Source organism: Phyllobates terribilis, unplaced genomic scaffold, assembly GCF_046119375.1.
Source record: "Phyllobates terribilis strain yellow unplaced genomic scaffold, ASM4611937v1 Scaffold_1019__1_contigs__length_468203, whole genome shotgun sequence".
Taxonomy (NCBI): domain Eukaryota; kingdom Metazoa; phylum Chordata; class Amphibia; order Anura; family Dendrobatidae; genus Phyllobates; species Phyllobates terribilis.
In genome coordinates this window covers 1-19,659 of record NW_027363779.1, presented here as the reverse complement: position 1 = coordinate 19,659, position 19,659 = coordinate 1, and the positions used below count along the sequence as shown (strand labels likewise).

At 46.5% G+C, this 19,659-nt stretch overlaps 1 pseudogene; it reads right to left on the bottom strand.

Annotated features, from left to right (window-relative positions):
- Positions 1-19,642, bottom strand: part of LOC141241681 (uncharacterized) — a 42,298-nt pseudogene extending 22,656 nt beyond the window's left edge.
- Positions 19,643-19,659: the final 17 nt, after the last annotated feature.

Below are 19,659 nucleotides of genomic sequence, written 5' to 3'. Positions count from 1 at the left end.
CCACTGTTTAGGCACATTAGGGGCTCTCCAAACGCAACATGGTGTCCGCTAACAATTTGAGCCGATTTTCCATTCAATTTGTTAGCGGACACCATGTCGCGTTTGGAGAGCCGCTGTGTGGCCAAACATTAGAGCTCCCCCACAAGTGACCCCATTTTGGAAACTAGACCCCCCAAGGCACCTATCTAGATGCATAGTGAGCACTTGGAACCCCCAGGTCCTTCACAAATTAATCCGTAAAAAAATAAAAAAGTGTTTTTTTTTCCACTTTTTCATTTTTATGAATCAATTTGTGAAGCACCTGGGGGTTCCAAGTGCTCACTATGCATCTAGATAGGTGCCTTGGGGGGTCTAGTTTCCAAAATGGGGTCACTTGTTGGGGAGCTCCAATGTTTGGGCACACAGGGACTCTCCAAACGCAACATGGTTCCAATTTGTTAGTGGACACCATTGTGTAGTGTATGTCAGGTTGGTGCGCGGTGTGGTATATTGTAGTGTATACACCACACACACCACACACACACACACACACACACACACTACAACACACACACCAACCTGACATAGCCTCCTAAGCTGAGTACGCCCTAGACTGGGATGAGTGGGACGGGCGGGACATTTTGTGTGCTGTGTGCGTGTGTAAAAAAAAAAAAAAAAAAAAAAAAAAAAAATCGAAACTTTATTATAGTGTGAGTGTACGTGTGTGTGTGTGCTTGTGTAACCTTCTGCAGTCACGTGTGGGGGCTGTCAGGCGTAGGGGGCTGTCAGGGGTAGGGGGGGCCTAAGGGAAGGAGGAGCCAACATCTGCAGCAAGGGGGGTGATCACTGGGGAAGGAGCCGGCAGCAGCAAGGGGGGTGATCACTGGGGCAGGAGCCGGCAGCAGCAAGGGGGGTAGGAGGCCAGCAGCATCAGGGGGGTGATTACTGGGGAAGAAAGCGGAGCAGGAGCCAGCAGCAGGGGGGTGATCACTGGGATGGGGGGGTGCACACTGGGGATGGGGAGTGAACACTGGGGACAGGGGGGGTGAACACTGGGGACGGGGGGGTGAACACTGGGGGGAGGGGTGATTATTGGGAGGTGGGGGGTGATATCACTGGGACTGGGGGATGGTGGGCTTGATCACAGGAGCAGGGCATTTACACTGAGCCTGCTGCTGCTGTGATCACAGTCCACCGGCTGTCAGAAGGAGAGCAGCAGCCGGTGGATGAAGACGTGGGAGAGGGAGCGGAGGTCGGGGTGCAGGTATGAAAGTGGAGGGGGGAGGGGGGAGCGGGGGCAATACTACCTGATGCAGATCAGCAGCGGCAGCAGGCGATCAGCGGCGGCAGAAGCGATCCACGAGCTCAGCAGCAGAGGGTCCACGGGGGGGCAGCTGCAGAGGGTCCACAACGGCCGGCACACAATCCATGGACGGGCAGTTGCGGCCATCATTAAAAACTCCCTCCACATCTGATTGGGGCTAGTATCCATGTGACGCTAGCCCCCCAATCAGATCTGGGGGGAGGGGGGGGCAGAGGTGACACTCCCCCCAGCCAATGGCTGATGCTGTAAGCATCAGGCCATGCCCAGATTTAAATATTACACCAATTTTCATTGGTGAAATATTTAATTCATACCGATTGGCAGTTTCATTAAAAGTGAAAATGAAACAGCCAATCGGAGGGGTCCCAGGCACGGGGGGGTTAATCCACCCCCCGGGGGGTCGACTTCAGGATGTCCAGTTGCAGTAGCAACTGTGAAACCTGAGCGACCCCGCTCGCAGGCGCTGCAGGGGCTCTTTCCCTCCATGTCACAGACGCTGTGATATGGGTCGGGAAGGAACTGTTTTCCATGTCACAAACGGTGTGACACGGATCGGGAAGGGGTTAAAGTGGAAAAACACACTACAGGCTGATCCAACTTTGATGTAATGTCCTTAAAACAAGTCACAATGAGGCTCAGTATTGTGTGTGGCCTCCACGTGCCTGTATGACCTCCCTACAACGCCTGGGCATGCTCCTGATGAGGCTGAGTATTGTGTGTGGCCTCCACGTGCCTGTATGACCTCCCTACAATGCCTGGGCATGCTCCTGATGAGGCTGAGTATTGTGTGTGGCCTCCACGTGTCTGTATGACCTCCCTACAACGCCTGGGCATGCTCCTGATGAGGCTGAGTATTGTGTGTGGCCTCCACGTGCCTGTATGACCTCCCTACAACGCCTGGGCATGCTCCTGATGAGGTTGCTGATGGTCTCCTGTGGGATCTCCTCCCAGACCTGGACTAAAGCATCCGCCAACTCCTGGACAGTCTGTGGTCCAACGTGACGTTGGTGGATGGAGCGAGACATGATGTGCTCAATCGGATTCAGGTCTGGGGAACGGGCGGCCAGTCCATAGCTTCAATGCCTTCATCTTGCAGGAACTGCTGACACACTCCAGCCACATGAGGTCTGGCATTGTCCTGCATTAGGAGGAACCCAGGGCCAACCGCACCAGCATATGGTCTCACAAGGGGTCTGAGGATCTCATCTTGGTACCTAATGGCAGTCAGGCTACCTCTGGCGAGCACATGGAGGGCTGTGCGGCCCTCCAAAGAAATGCCACCCCACACCATTACTGACCCACTGCCAAACCGGTCATTTTGAAAGATGTTGCAGGCAGCAGATCGCGCTCCACGGCGTCTCCGGACTCTGACACATGTGCTCAGTGTGAACCTGCTTTCATCTGTGAAGAGCTCAGGGCACCAGTGGTGACTTTGCCAATTCTGGTGTTCTGTGGCAAATGCCAAGCGTCCTGCACGGTGTTGGGCTGTGAGCACAACCCCCATCTGTGGACGTCGGGCCCTCATATCACCCTCATGGAGTTGGTTTCTAACCGTTTGTGCAGACACATGCACATTTGTGGCCTGCTGGAGGTAATTTTGCAGGGCTCTGGCACTGCTCCTCCTTGCACAAAGGCGGAGGTAGCGGTCTTGCTTCTGGATTGTTGCCCTCCTACGACCCCCTCCACGTCTCCTGGTGAACTGGCCTGTCTCCTGGTAGCGCCTCCAGCCTCTGGACACTACACTGACAGACACAGCAAACCTTCTTGCCACAGCTCGCATTGATGTGCCATCCATCCTGGATGAGCTGCACTACCTGAGCAACTTCTGTGGGTTGTAGAGTAAGTCTCATTCTACCACGAGTGTGAAAGCACAACCAACATTCAAAAGTGACCAAAACATCAGCCAGAAAGCATTGGTACTGAGATGTGGTCTGTGGTCCCCACCTGCAGAACCACTCCTTTATTGAGGGTGTCTTGATAATTGCCAATAATTTCCATCCATTGTCTATTCCATTTGTATAACAGCATGTGAAATTGATTGTCAATCAGTGTTGCTTCCTAAGTGGACAGTTTGATTTCACAGAAGTTTGATCCACTTGGAGTTATATTCTGTTGTTTAAGTGTTCCCTTTATTTTTTTGAGCAGTGTATATTTTATATAATGAGACTAATATGATTATATGAATGTTTGTGGTTTTCTTCATTTTTTATTTCATTGTGATGTCATTTCCTTGTTTTTTTCTATATAAATGTTGTATTTCTATGTGATTGGCCACAATTGAGAAAAGCTCTGGAGGAGCTGAAACGTTTTGCAGATCTGTGGATGTGGAATAAATGATTGACTACAGGTGAGTGCCGGGATCTCTTTCCTTTCCCTCTCCATTACTAACCTGAGGGCTTGAAGATAGCTGTGTTTTATGACAAATCACAGCTGTCATCAACCCTAACCACCATTACCCCGATTGCCACCGCACCAGGGCAATCGTGAAGAGCCGTGCGAAGCACCTGAATTGGTGCGCCATTTCTGAGGCGGCTGAGGGCTGGTATTTTTAGGCTGGGAAGGGCCCAGTAACCGAGGACCTTCCCACCCTGATAATATCCGCTCACAGCTGTCTGCTTTACCTTTGCTGGTTATCAAAAATAGGGAGGATTCCACATCTTTTTAATTTATTAGCTAAACACAAGTACAGTAAACTCCACACACAGGGCAGTAATTATATATCTCACGGATATCGATCATCTATCTCGCTCTTTGCACATCTAACACCTAAATATCTGTCATTTCTATTCTGCACTCTCTTCCGGCACGTGTCACACAGACGTGTGTGCGGATGTCACACTTTATGTCATCTGTGTGCAGGACGTACTGACGTCTGAGCTGCCGGCAAAAAACGGATATGTCCGGTCCGTGTGACCATGTGCGCAGCCTATAGATTATAATGGGTGTACGTGTGTGTCTCCGGTACGTGTGAAGGGGGCCTAAAGGGTATGAGCACTTCTAGTATGAATTACCAGTAGGGGGCGTGACCACTTAAAGTGCCTAGGGCAGCATGAATGCCAGATACGGCCCTGAGCACAGCCCTAATAAAGTCATTAGAGCTGCAGATAAAGGGGGCTCGATTACAGCTCTGGATAGTGGGTTGCATGAGCCGGAGGTTATGAACATGGATGACGATACTAATATATGCCGCACTCTAGATGGAGATCCTACTAATTCATACAATACCCCCTTACATTGTCTTTTGGAGGAGGGTTTGGTATCGGCTGTACTTAATGCCAAACAAATAGAACGATTAAAGGAAAATCACTCACAATGTCCAATATTTCATACATTACCGAAAACGCACAAAGAAGGAAACATCCATCAGTCTAGAGATACATTCAATACTGGCTGCAGAGAAGATTCCTATAATATAGTGAATATTACCAGAAAACATTTACCTATGTTATACACCGACAAGGATCCAGCAACAAGAAAGACAACTGACACGTGGAGGACAAACACCAAAGGTTTCATTGAATGTGGAAGAAATAAATGTGGTTTGTGCAAGTCTGTGCACAAAGCAAAAATGTCTGCATCTACTAACCATAATAAACCCTATAATATCCGACATCTCATTAGTTGTAGCTCCACACGTCATTGACACCATACAATGTGAAGCTTGTCTGCTGCAATATGTGGGGGGCACGGTCAGACCCTTACGTCACCGCATTGGGGGACACGTTAGGGAAGTTCTTGGCCCCACAACACGTAATACATCTCCAGCATCACAACATCTCATACAACACAATAGGGATTAATCACTTTACAGTTGTGGGTATTGAATATGTCACCAGACCAGCTAAGGGGGAGATTGGTATAAAAAGTACACCCCCGAGAAGCCTTGTGGATTCTGGAATTGGACTCCAGATTCCCCAGTGATATGAAGCTTCCTTCAGACCTTGTATCCATTTACTGAATTGTGTTTTTCCTCTTTTATAGTAATTATACATAATATACACATTATAGATGCAGACACTTCATTCTTCTATTGCACGGATGCTTTTTGTTGTGGACATATGATCATCCATAGGGGTAATGTAGACATACTTGCACATGTCCATTTGGGGCTGGGGGTCTCCGCTGTGCATTAGACACTATGATGTGTATGAGAAGCCGGTTACTGGTGATTTATTATGTCATGAAGAAGAACTGAACACAAATACCAGGTAGAAACGCAGAGATGTTTTGCTCCTATCTGTTTTTTAATGTTTCTATGATTTTAATTTGTTCAATAAAAGTTTTTGGTTTTATTCACACTGGAAAACAAGTGCTTGATTATCAGTAACTTTCTTTGTCCCGTCCATTCCTTCCCAACTGTGATTTTTCATCCAAGCATTGAGAGATGAGCTGAAAGCAGACATATTTTTCTATAGAGAAATGGCAGACATGGGTGTTGTCCACATAGAAAGCCTCTCCTAAATCCCATACACAAAAAAGCCGCCCTACAATCTGCCAGGACACATGCGGAAACATATGAAGACTCCTGGGACTTTATACTCTGGAGTGATGACACCAAGATAAAGGTTTTTTTGGAACTGATGGCTTCAAAACTGTATGACATTGAAGAGGTGAGGAATACAATGAGAATGCATGGTGTCTACAGTGAGACCTGGTGGTGGCCGTGTCCTTATGTGCGGCTGCATGAGGGGCTACATTTCATTGATGGTATCTTGAATTCACAGATGTTCTGCTCTGTAGTGAAAGAAAAGATGCTGCCATCACTCTGTTCCCTTGGTAGGCCACTGTTGCATTTCTGAAGAACAGGGTGACAGTGATTCTGTGGCCAAGTGTCTCCTGATCTGAACCCAACCAAACACCTATGGGGGATTCTGAAGAGACAAGTTGTCATCGCTCCATCCAGCATCCAGGCTCTAAGAGCTCGTTATCGAAAGAGAGGAAAAAGATAGATATAGTATTGTCACTAACTTGTTCATTCCAGGCCTAGAAAACTTGGGGCCGTCCTTTAAAATTATGGAGGCCATACAAAATAATAGATGTAGTAGCTTTTGATGTGGGGTGTACTCATTTTTGCATCAACTAATTTGAGTAAAACTGAAGATTTTGTAATGTGAGTTATATTATTACTTTCATGTTTTGATTACAAAAAAAATGTTCTATGAAACTTAGTGTTGGCAAAATTTTAGAAATTGATCTTGTGTTCAGTGAGCTATTAAATAAAATCTTACTCATTAAAGGGGGTGTACTCATTTATGCTGAACAATGTTTATTAAACTTTATAAAACACAGTGAACATAATTACACTTTGTTTCCCATATGACTTCTCTCATGTTTTACAAGGTGTGATTTATGTATAAAAGATTTCCCACATTCTGAACATGAATACGGCTTCTCTCCTGTGTGAATTTTCTGATGTGTAATAAGATTCCCTTTAGTTGTAAAGCATTTCCCACATTCTGAACATGAATATGGCTTCTCTCCTGTGTGAATTCTCTGATGTGTAACAAGATGTGATTTATCTGGAAAGCATCTTCTACATTGTAAACATGAAAAAGGTTTTTCCCCTGTGTGAATTCTTTGATGTTTAACAAGGTTTGATTTACTTCTACAACATTTCCCACATTCCGAACATGAAAATGGCTTCTCTCCTGTATGAATTCTCTGATGTGTAACAAGCTCTGATTTACTTCTACAACATTTCCCACATTCCGAACATGAAAATGGCTTCTCTCCTGTATGAATTCTCTCATGTATAACAAATTGTGATTTATATGTAAAGCATTTCCCACATTCTGAACAGGAGTATGGCTTTTTACCTTTGTGTTTTCTGTGTGTTAAAAAATCTGAGCTTTTTGTAAATTTCTTGTCACACTGAAATCTTTTATCCACTTTGCCCCCTGGACTTTTGGTAATAATGTGAGATTGTTCAGGAGATGATTCCTCATGATTAGGAGGATTATAAGAAAGTGAAGTGCTGTGAAGTCCAGGAGGTGCAGGAAGGGTGAAGAGGTTTTCTCCATTAGAGTGCTCCCAGATATCTTCTTTTTTACAATTTAGTGATGAACCGTTATTCTCACAAGGATTTCCTATCAGGATGAAAGATGAATTAGATGTGAGTTTTTTCTTCAACACAAAAGAGATTTCTGAATGTATTTTCTGGAGCTCACAATGAAGACCCTCGTCAGTGAAAGTACCGGTAATGAGGACAACTACATGCCATAACATTAACACAATGACGGGTAAAGTGAATGACACTTATTAACTGGTGACATTGGCACAAGTCAGGGGTGGCAGAGATTAGACAGCAAATAGTTCTTTAAGTGGTAATTACTGATGGCAGGTTCCCTTAATGTACCTCCAGTGCCATTTCACTCTCAAGCTTCGTATCTTGCCCTTAGTATAGAAAAGTGTCCACGCAATTAAAGAAGTTGTCCACTACTATTAAAAATGCCCCCAATGTAATTAACCCGTTGAGAGAAGATTTATTTTAATTACCTAGCTTTGTCTTTATTGGCTGTGAGCGGCGCTATCGCTGGCCACTCACCGGCATCACGCGACCCCCGGCTGCAGCCGGCTCTTGCTTCCGCTGATGTCACGTCAAGTGAGGCGTGACTCGGTGATGCGATCCCCGCGGTGGACGCCTGGCTGTTGGTGGGGTTTCCCCGCGCGTCACACCCAGCATCCACCGCGCACTTTCCCAATGAATGCAAGGTAATTGTGATTCACAAAATGTTATACAATTGAACGGTGAAGAAAAAAAAATTACGTTTTTACCACTATATTTTTATTTTAGCCCCAGATTTTACATTTTCACAAGGGAAAATGGGTAAAAATGACGTCATAATTTTATACAATTTCTGCTGAACGGGGCAATACCCCATATGTGGCTGTACTGTACTGCTTAGCCACATGGCGAGACTCGGGAGGGACGGAGCGCTATTTGACTCTTGGAGAACAAACTTTAGTAGAACAGTTTGCAGACTCCATATACAGAGCCCCGAAGTGGCAAAAGAGCAGAATCCCCCCTCAAGTGACACCAGTTTGGAAATTACACCCCTATGGAAATGTATCTACAGGTGTAGTGATGAGAAATAAATTGTCTCTCCTCGCTACAGTAATGCCAAACATGTGGATGCTAACTGCACACGGTGGGGCCCAGGAGGAGGGGGCATTTGGATTTGGGAGCGCAGATGTCACTGGATTTCTTTAAGTGGGAGCCAAGTCACTTTTCCAGAGCCTTTGTGCTACCAGTAATATGGACACCCCCTATATTACTGTTTACAGATGATGAACCTGAGTGGAGACTTGTTTTTTGTGGGTTGAGTAGAAGCTCGTGGTGGCATTTTGGGGTACAGAACATTTTGGATCATATTTATCCTGTGCTGTACGCTGAACACTTACAGTGGGTACGGGAAGTATTCAGACCCCTTAAAATTTTCCACTCTTTGTTTCATTGCAGCCATTTGGTAAATTCTAAAAAGTTCATTTATTTTTCTCATTAAAGTCCACTCTGCACCCCATCTTGACTGAAAAAAAGCAGAAATGCAGACAAATTTGCAAATGTATTAAAAAAGAAAAACTGAAATATCACATGGTCATAAGTATTCAGACCCTTTGCTCAGACACTCATATTTAAGTCACGTGCTGTCCATTTCCTTGTGATCCTCCTTGAGATGGTTCTACTCCTTCATTGGAGTCCAGCTGTGTTTAATTAAACTGATAAGACTTGATTTGGAAAGGCACACACCTGTCTATATAAGATGTCACCGCTCACAGTGCATGTCAGACCAAATGAGAATCATCAGCTCAAAGGAACTGCCCAAGGAGCTCAGAGACAGAATTGTGGCAAGGCGCAGATCTGGCCAAGATTACAAAAGTATTTCTGAATTACTCGAGGTTCCTAAGAGCACAGTGGCCTCCATAATCCTTAAATGGAAGAAGTTTGGGACCACAAGAAGTCTTCCTAGACCTGGCCGTCCAGCCAAACTGAGCAATCGTGGGAGAAGAGCCGTGGTAGGAGAGGTAAAGAAAACCCCCAAGATCACTGTGGCTGAGCTCCAGAGATGCAGTAGGGAGATTGGAGAAAGTTCCACAAAGTCAACGATCACTGCAGCCCTCCACCAGTCGGGCCTTTATGGCAGAGTGGCCAGATGGAAGCCTCTCCTCAGTGCAAGACATATGAAAGCCCGCATAGAGTTTGCTCAAAACACATGAAGGACTCACAGACTATGAAAAATAAGATTCTCTGGTCTGATGAGATGAAGATAGAACTTTTTGGTGATAATTCTAAGCGGTATGTGTGGAGAAAACCTGGCACTGCTCATGACCTGCCCAATACAATCCCTACAGTGAAACATGGTGGAGGCAGCATCATGGTATGGGGGTATTTTTCAGCTGCAAAGACAGGATGACTGGTTGCAATTGAAGGAAACATGAATGCAGCCAAGTACAGAGATATCCTGGATGAAAACCTCTTCCAGAGTGCTCTGGACCTCAGACTTGGCCGAAGGTTCACCTTCCAACAAGACAATAACCCTAAGCACACAGCTAAAATGACAAAGGAGTGGCTTCAGAACAATTCTGTGACCATTCTTGACTGGCCCAGCCAGAGCCCTGACCTAAACCCAATTGAGCATCTCTGGAGAGACCTGAAAATGTCTGTCCACCAACTTTCACCATCCAACCTGATGGAACTGGAGAGGATCTGCAAGGAAGAATGGCAGAGGATCCCTAAATCCAGGTGTGAAAAACTTGTTACATCAGTCCCAAGAAGACTCATGGCTGTACTAGCTCAAAAGGGGCTTCTACTCAATACTGAGCAAACGGTCTGAATACTTATGACCATGTGATATTTCAGTTTTTCTTTTTTAATAAATTTGCAAAAATGTCTACATTTCTGTTTTTTTTCAGTCAAGATGGGGTGCAGAGTGTACTATAATGAGAAAAAAAATGAACTTTTTAGAACTTACCGAATAGCTGCAATAAAACAAAGAGTGAAAAATTTAAAGGGGTCTGAATACTTTCCGTACCCACTGTACATCGGGGTTTCCATCTAAATCTACAAAATACATGATTCAGATGACACCCCCGAGGGATCCATTCAGAATAATGAGGCAGCAGAGTTACACCGGACTCCGTCTAGCCTCTGGTCGACTGCGCTTTTATGCACGCTGAAAAAGATGGACATCACTGGATCATAGGCCAGACGGCGTCCACAGCGCCTCATTATACGGAATCTTCCCCCGGGGTTCTGTCCGAATCGCAAGCTCAGTCATTTATATGGCAGCATGAGACTTGTGTAACAATAATATGAAAGTAAAAGATGGAAGTAATATTAAAAAACACAATTAGGAAAATTAAAAATGTGCTTATTAAATCATTAAGAGGTGTGAATGCGGCCCAGTTATTCATCGGTGCGCAACCGGACTCTGTACAAGAGCAGCCGCGCCATCACCGGACGCTTCTGCTGTGATGTGGACGGCGGATAAAGCTTCACTGCACCGGAGACTTCATACAATATCACACACCGGTCATCGTCAGGCGCCGCTAATCATAGTCACATGCCAATCATCATCGTCATACGCCAGTCATCATCATCACACGCCGCTAATCATAGTCACATGCCAATCATCATCGTCATACACAGCTAATCATAGTCACATGCCAATCATCATCGTCATACGCCAGTCATCATCATCACACACCGGTCATTATTACACACCTGTGGAAACATCTACAGGAATCTCCTCCTTCCCGTCACTCACACACGGCTGATCCCCACTCGTCATCGCTTCTTCTTCTGTCTCGTCCTTCACTTTATTCTTAGTTGGATCTTCCTCCTGATATATCAGATGTAACAATCAGCGCAATACAAGAAACCACCAAAATCTGTGACATCTATGACCTCGATCAGAAATGTCCCCCCATATACAGATCCGGTACAGGGCTCAGCACCGTCTACCTGATGACTCTCCGGGATGTTGTGATTCTCTTCTGGACAGTCCTGGGGATACAGAGGACGGGGACATCTCTCTGGTGGATTTCTTTCCATGAGTCCTTCTGTAGGAGACACACAGTGACAGAATACAGTGACATGTAAAAGTTTGGGCACCAATGGTCAAAATTACTGTTATTGTGAACAGTTAAGTTGAAGATGAAATAATCTCTAAACGCCCTAAAGTTAAAGATGACATTTCCTTTGTATTTTAGGCAAAACAATAAATAATAAATTATATATATTTTCATCTTTTACATTTAACATGGTGTTATGTTTGCATCAAGAATTTGCTGAAATTTCATGGAATCCATTCTTCCCTCTACCCGTTCCCTGTGCCATTGGCTGCAACACAACCCCAAAGCATGATTGATCCACCACCATGCTTAATGGTTGGCGAGATGTTCTTTTCCTAAAATTATGTGACCTTTTTCTCCACACAACTTTTATCATTGCTCTATTTTAACCTCATCGGTCCACAAGACTTGTTTCCAAAATGCATTAGACCTTCTTAGATGTACTTTTGCATACTTCTGACGCTGAATTTCATGGTGAGGTCGCAGGAGAGGTTTTCTTCTGATGACTCTTCCATGAAGGCCATATTTGTGCAGGTGTCTCTGAAGAGTATAATAATGTACCACAACTCCAGAGTCTGCTAAATCTTTCTGAAGGTCTTTTGCAGTCAGGAGGGGGTTCTGATTTGCCTCTATAGCAATCCTACTGAAAATTTGCTTGGTCTTCCAGACCTTATCTTGACCTCCACTGTTTCTGTTAACTGACATTTCTTTATTACATTTTGAACCGAGGAAAGGGCAACTTGAAAACGCTTCGCTCATAGCCTTCTCCTGCTTTGTGGGCCTCCACCATTTTCAGAGTGCTAGACAGCGGATTAGAAGAAGCCATGGCTGCTGTTTATTTGGCACATTGTTAGAGTAGGCAGGGTTTTTATAAAGCTGGCCTTTCCTAATGATGATAGTGAACGAACCCTTACCCTAACAGGCTAAGTAAGGTCTGAATCATTGGTCAAAGTTATCTGAGCACACAAATGTCCAAGGGTAATACAAAGGAAATGTATCATCTTTAACTTTGGGTCTTTTAGAGATCATTTCATCTTCAACTTGCTTAACTGGTCACAATAACAGCAATTTTGACCAGGGGTGCCCAAACTTTTACATGCCACTGTAGATTGTGTCATGCAATGATGGAAGTAGTAGTAGATGACCACAGAACAGACATGACAGTCTCCCCTCCTCACCCTGCTGATCGGCCCATATTGGGGTCGCCTCTTGGGCTCCATGTATCACTTCAACCTTAATATTAATCAGATCTTCATCCTAAAAAGAAAAAATGTAAGATGAGCTCAAATCCCATCACATCATGGTCAGATGCTGTGGGGACTTCAGTGTCATCTACCTGATGATCCTCCGGGATATTGTGATTCTCCTCTGGACAGTCCTGGGGATACAGAGAACGGGGACATCTCTCTGGTGGATTTCTCCCCCTGGATCCATCTGTGGAGACACAGAGACTGAATACATGACCTGCCGTGTATCTGTCTATATATGAGACTCGTCTCTCAGAACCGGTAATTCTATGTTTATGTATCAGTGAATAAATTACATTGTTGCGGTCCTCACCACCGGTACCGAGGTCCCAGCACATTGTGGGCCACAAGTATGAAGTGATAATCAGCGAGACCAAAGCCTAATGCTCTCTGCTCTGCACTCGGAGGATGAGGACCCTGAGGAGAGGGACAGAGAAGACCCTCATCAGTCAATGAAGGAGCCGTACTAAAAAACACAACTTCTCCAAGTTTCGTCTCCACCAGGGATGGAACCACAGAGGAGCTGGAAAAAGCTCCACATTTCTATCCATTGGTTTCTTCTCTCCTAAATCACTGTATAGAGATTGGGGGGAAGGACGGTGACCATTTACCAGTGATTGTATTTTGAGAGCTCATGATGTCACCGTGAGGACACGGCCTCCGTCCTGGACAGGATCCTCTGGGATCACTAAGAGGAGAGAACCTGATCTACTAAAAGACGGGTTACCGTGTTTTTCTTCTTCTTTAAATAGAGATAACTCTCAACATCCGCCTCGGTATAAACACTAAAATAAGCAAGTTCTGTATTTGACTCTAAAGGAGGAAAAATGGGCACATGTACGACTATCTTCGTTGTTCCTATCTTCAAAAAGGGGAAGAAGGTGGACCCAGGGAACTATAGGCCGGTGAGTCTGACTTCTATACCAGGAAAGATCTTTGAACAAATTATTAAACAACATGTATGTAAGTACATGGATAAGAATGAAGTGATTAACCAGAGTCAGCATGGGTTTGTAACTAACAAGTCATGTCAGACTAACTTAATTTCCTTCTATGACAGAATCACTGACTGGGTGGATCAGGGAAATGCTGTAGATATAGTATATCTTGACTTCAGCAAAGCATTTGACAAAGTATCTCACACCATCCTTATTGAAAAAATGACCAAGTATGCAATGGACCAGGCAACTGTTAGGTGGATTCATAACTGGCTTAGTGATCGGACTCAAAGGGTAGTTGTAAATGGCTTCACATCCAGCTGGATGAATGTCTCAAGTGGGGTACCACAGGGCTCCGTCCTGGGACCTGTATTGTTCAACATCTTTATCAATGATTTAGATGAAGGAATTGAGGGTAAACTGATTAAATTTGCTGATGACACAAAGCTAGGAGGGATAGCTAATACTAGAGAAGAGAGAGAGAGGATTCAAAAAGACCTAAATAAACTGGAGCAGTGGGCAGCAACCAACAGAATGGTTTTTAACAGGGAAAAATGCAAAGTACTACATCTGGGCAATAAAAATGAAAAAAGCATATACAGAATGGGAGGAATAGAGCTAAGCAACAGTACATGTGAAAAAGACTTAGGTATACTAATAGATCATAGACTGAACATGAGTCAACAGTGTGATGCAGCAGCAAAAAAGGCAAATACAATTCTGGGATGTATTAACAGAAGCATACAGTCTAGATCACGTGAAGTCATTATCGGACTTTACTCCTCTTTGGTCAGACCTCATCTGGAATACTGTGTACAGTTTTGGGCACCACATTTTAAAAAAGACATAGACAAACTGGAGCAAGTTCAGAGAAGAGCGACCAGAATGGTGACTGGTCTGCAAACCATGTCCTATGAGGAACGGTTGCAGGATTTGGGAAGGTTTAGCTTGCAAAAAAGAAGACTGAGAGGAGACTTAATAGCTGTCTACAAATATGTCAAGGGCTGTCACATTGTAGAAGGATCATCTTTATTCTCATTTGCACAAGGAAAGACTAGAAGCAATGGGATGAAACTAAATGGGAGGAGACACAGATTAGATATTAGAAAAAACTTTTTGACAGTTAGGGTGATTAATGAGTGGAACAGGCTGCCACGAGAGGTGGTGAGTTCCCCTTCTATGGACGTCTTCAAACAGAGGCTGGACAGACATCTGTCTGAGATGATCTAGTGAATCCTGCTTTGAGCAGGGGGTTGGACCAGATGACCCTGGAGGTCCCTTCCAACTCTACCATTCTATGATTCTATGATTCTAACGTACGAAGTCACAGAACCCGGAAGGACGGTGTTGTGGGGAGCACCCGGTACACAGCGGTTAGTACCTATCAATGTGTAGAAAGGACAACTAGAGAGCAGGCACCGGGGTCATGGGCGCTTACTGATGAACACGGGGAGCCAAGGAGAGATTGTCTGGTCAGACTCCACAGAAAAGCTCCATAATACATAATCTTCTGAACAAACATCCCTGTAAGGGAGACTTACACTTATTATTACCACCAGACCAGGATCTCAGATTGAAGTCCCCATTATTTTTGCTTTGTCTCCCAAAATTAGAACAAATGTTTTTGTATGTATATATATATATATATATATATATATATATATATATATATATATATATATATATATATACATACACGGTTAGGTCCATACATATTTGGACAGAGACAACGTTTTTTCTAATTTTGGTTCTAGACATTACCACAATGAATTTTAAACAAAACAATTCAGATGCAGTTGAAGTTCAGACTTTCAGCTTTCATTTGAGGGGATCCACATTAAAATTGGATGAAGGGTTTAGGAGTTTCATATGGACCTAAGTGTGTGTGTGTGTGTGTGTGTGTATATATATACACATACATACAGTAGAGACCAAAAATTTGGACACACCTTCTCATTTAAAGATTTTTCTGTATTTTCATGACTATGAAAATTGTACATTCACACTGAAGGCATCAAAACTATGAATTAACACATGTGGAATTATATACTTAACAAAAAAGTGTGAAACAACTGAAAATATGCCTTATATTCTAGGTTCTTCAAAGTAGCCACCTTTTGCTTTGATGACTGCTTTGCACACTCTTGGCATTCTCTTGATGAGCTTCAAGAGGTAGTCACAGGAAATGGTTTTCACTTCACAGGTGTGCCCTGTCAGGTTTAATAAGTGGGATTTCTCGCCTTATAAATGGGGTTGGGACCATCAGTTGTGTTGTGCAGAAGTCTGGTGGATACACAGCTGATAGTCCTACTGAATAGACTGTTAGAATTTGTATTATAGCAAGAAAAAAAGCAGCTGAGTAAAGAAAAACAACTAGCCATCATTACTTTAAGAAATGAAGGTCAGTGCGAAAAATTGGGCAAACTTTGAAAGTGTCCCCAAGTGCAGTTGCAAAAATCATCAAGCGCTACAAAGAAACTGGCTCACATGAGGACCGCCCCAGGAAAGGAAGACCAAGAGTCACCTCTGCTTCTGAGGATAAGTTTATCCGAGTCACCAGCCTCAGAAATCGCAGGTTAACAGCAGCTCAGATTAGAGACCAGGTCAATGCCACACAGAGTTCAGAGGTATGGACAAGCGACAGCAGATTAGATGGAAAATCATCAGTAAATTAACCCCGACTCCGCTGAGTAACGATCAGACTCCGGTACCGAAAGAAATCATAGGAGAGAACGGACAGAAGAGTTGGGACATCTGCAAACAAAATGTGACAGATGCTCTAAGGAAGGTGAAAGTTTCTGAAAGAAGCCGCCGAGGACGAAGACTCAAGACTGATGAAGACGACAGCAGAGAAACCGCGACTCATAGATCAGAAGAGAATAATCAGGGAATGAAAGCTGTGAGAAAATGAAGAGAAAACCAGAGCAAGTCTGGAGAAAAATCATCTATTATAGGACGAGGCCGAGAGACGTCATCACATCCACAGGAGCCAACAAGAGTCTCCTCTCACCTGGTGATGTCAGAGGCCGGAGCTCCTCCATTATCACCTCCTGGTACCGATCCTGGTGTCCTTCTAGATACTCCCACTCCTCCATGGAGAGATAGACAGCGACGTCCTGACACCTTATAGGAGCCTGACAACAACGACTCCGTGATCACCCAGAATCCTCCAGTGCTGTCCTGTATAATGTCCCAGCAGTCACCTCTCCGCTCATCACCCAGAATCCTCCAGTGCTGTCCTGTATAATGTCCCAGCAGTCACCTCTCCGGTCATCACCCAGAATCCTCCAGTGCTGTCCTGTATAATGTCCCAGCAGTCACCTCTCCGCTCATCACCCAGAATCCTCCAGTGCCGTCCTGTATAATGTCCCAGCAGTCACCTCTCCAGTCATCACCCAGAATCCTCCAGTGCCGTCCTGTATAATGTCCCAGCAGTCACCTCTCTGGTCATCACCCAGAATCCTCCAGTGCTGTCCTGCATAATGTACCAGCAGTCACCTCCAGTCATCACCCAGAATCCTCCAGTGCTGTCCTGTATAATGTCCCAGCGTCAGCTCTCCGGTCATCACCCAGAATCCTCCAGTGCTGTCCTGTATAATGTCCCAGCAGTCACCTCTCCGGTCATCACCCAGAATCCTCCAGTGCTGTCCTGTATAATGTCCCAGCAGTCACCTCTCCAGTCATCACCCAGAATCCTCCAGTGCAGTCCTGTATAATGTCCCAGCAGTCACCTCTCCGGTCATCACCCAGAATCCTCCAGTGCTGTCCTGTATAATGTCCCAGCAGTCACCTCTCCGCTCATCACCCAGAATCCTCCAGTGCTGTCCTGTATAATGTCCCAGCAGTCACCTCTCTGCTCAGCAGCTCAATCATCTTGTTGCTGAGCTCTAGGATCTTCTTCTTCCTCCTCTCATGTATCGGAGGGTGCGGGGGAGGCTCTGTGATGGGGTCTGGGCTCCGCCCTCCTGACTCCTGGAGATGGATGATGAGAGTCACACCCTCCCCCGGTGTCTTCCTCACTATTGTGTAATCCTGTGTATGGAGAGAGACACTTAGGAAGAAGAATTCCTTCCCGACTCCAGATCTGACAATCAGTAGAAATCCCGGGATCAATAACCGTCTCCAGTAATCTGGGGCCATAACCTGGAATATTATTACACTCAGGACAGACATCCAGGCCCCTCTACAGCTCTTATAGGGAATCCCCATGACAACTCCTCCTGGCAGAGAGCTGCACACAATCACTGCTCTTACAGTAAAGAATCCTTCTCTTCCTCTTCTGGATTTCCTCTTCCCGATGTCGCACTTGTTACATAACACAATAAAGCTGATAGAAATGTAGAGGAGTTACCTCTCCGCTCAGCAGGGAGATGATCTCCAGGGTGAAGTGTAATAATCTTCTGGTGGTCTCGTCCTCGTCCATCCTCGGGGTCATTCAGGAGAAGGAGGGATGAACACTGGATCAGCTGGAGGGATCTCGTCCTGCCGGCGTCTTCATGATAAAGGAGAAGATGGAGATCACAGGGGACGATATAACGACAATCACTGAATTCTGCCCCAAATATCCGACATTTATCAGGAAGAATCTGGAGGAAAAGCCACAAACTCCACCGCGGCCTCCTCCGCCGACCTGACCGCTCATTATCAGCCTTGTAGGAGGACGGTCACCGTGGTAACTCCACCTCCAGCGGGGGACGGTCACCGTGGTAACTCCACCTCCAGCGGGGGACGGTCACCGTGGTAACTCCACCTCCAGCGGGGGACGGTCACCGTGGTAACTCCACCTCCAGCGGGGGACGGTCACCGTGGTAACTCCACCTCCAGCGGGGGACGGTCACCGTGGTAACTCCACCTCCAGCGGGGGACGGTCACCGTGGTAACTCCACCTCCAGCGGGGGACGGTCACCGTGGTAACTCCACCTCCAGCGGGGGACGGTCACCGTGGTAACTCCACCTCCAGCGGGGGACGGTCACCGTGGTAACTCCACCTCCAGCGGGGGACGGTCACCGTGGTAACTCCACCTCCAGCGGGGGACGGTCACCGTGGTAACTCCACCTCCAGCGGGGGACGGTCACCGTGGTAACTCCACCTCCAGCGGGGGACGGTCACCGTGGTAACTCCACCTCCAGCGGGGGACGGTCACCGTGGTAACTCCACCTCCAGCGGGGGACGGTCACCGTGGTAACTCCACCTCCAGCGGGGGACGGTCACCGTGGTAACTCCACCTCCAGCGGGGGACGGTCACCGTGGTAACTCCACCTCCAGCGGGGGACGGTCACCGTGGTAACTCCACCTCCAGCGGGGGACGGTCACCGTGGTAACTCCACCTCCAGCGGGGGACGGTCACCGTGGTAACTCCACCTCCAGCGGGGGACGGTCACCGTGGTAACTCCACCTCCAGCGGGGGACGGTCACCGTGGTAACTCCACCTCCAGCGGGGGACGGTCACCGTGGTAACTACACCTCCAGCGGGGGACGGTCTGCCGTGGTAACTACACCTCCAGCGGGGGACGGTCACCGTGGTAACTACACCTCCAGCGGGGGACGGTCACCGTGGTAACTCCACCTCCAGCGGGGGACGGTCACCGTGGTAACTACAGCGCCAGTGGGGGATGGTCACCGTGGTAACTCCACCTCCAGTGGGGGACGGTCACCGTGGTAACTCCACCTCCAGCGGGGGACGGTCACCGTGGTAACTCCACCTCCAGCGGGGGACGGTCACGGGGGAGACTCCACGCAAGTAACAGGACCCCCTCCTCACCCACGCAGTCTCACACCTACAGAATCCCCCCGCTCCCTGTGCAGCCCCCATACAGGAACATCCACTTATCTCCGCCCCCAAATCACCTCAGCTCCTCGGTGTAATCACCACAGCCTCAGCAGCAGAGAGCAATGGAGCGCGAGGCACCGCCCCTTCCAGTGACATCATCAAGTCACATGGGTATGACGTCAGGTCCTTTAGCCCACATGGATTTAGTCTCTACCTTTCCTGAGCTCCGCCCCCTGATCACATGACAGTGACGTCACCACAGGTCCTCCGCTCTCAGTGCAGCAGCCTCTTCCTGTTGTGATGCTCTGTTCTCTCTCTCCCCCCTCCGT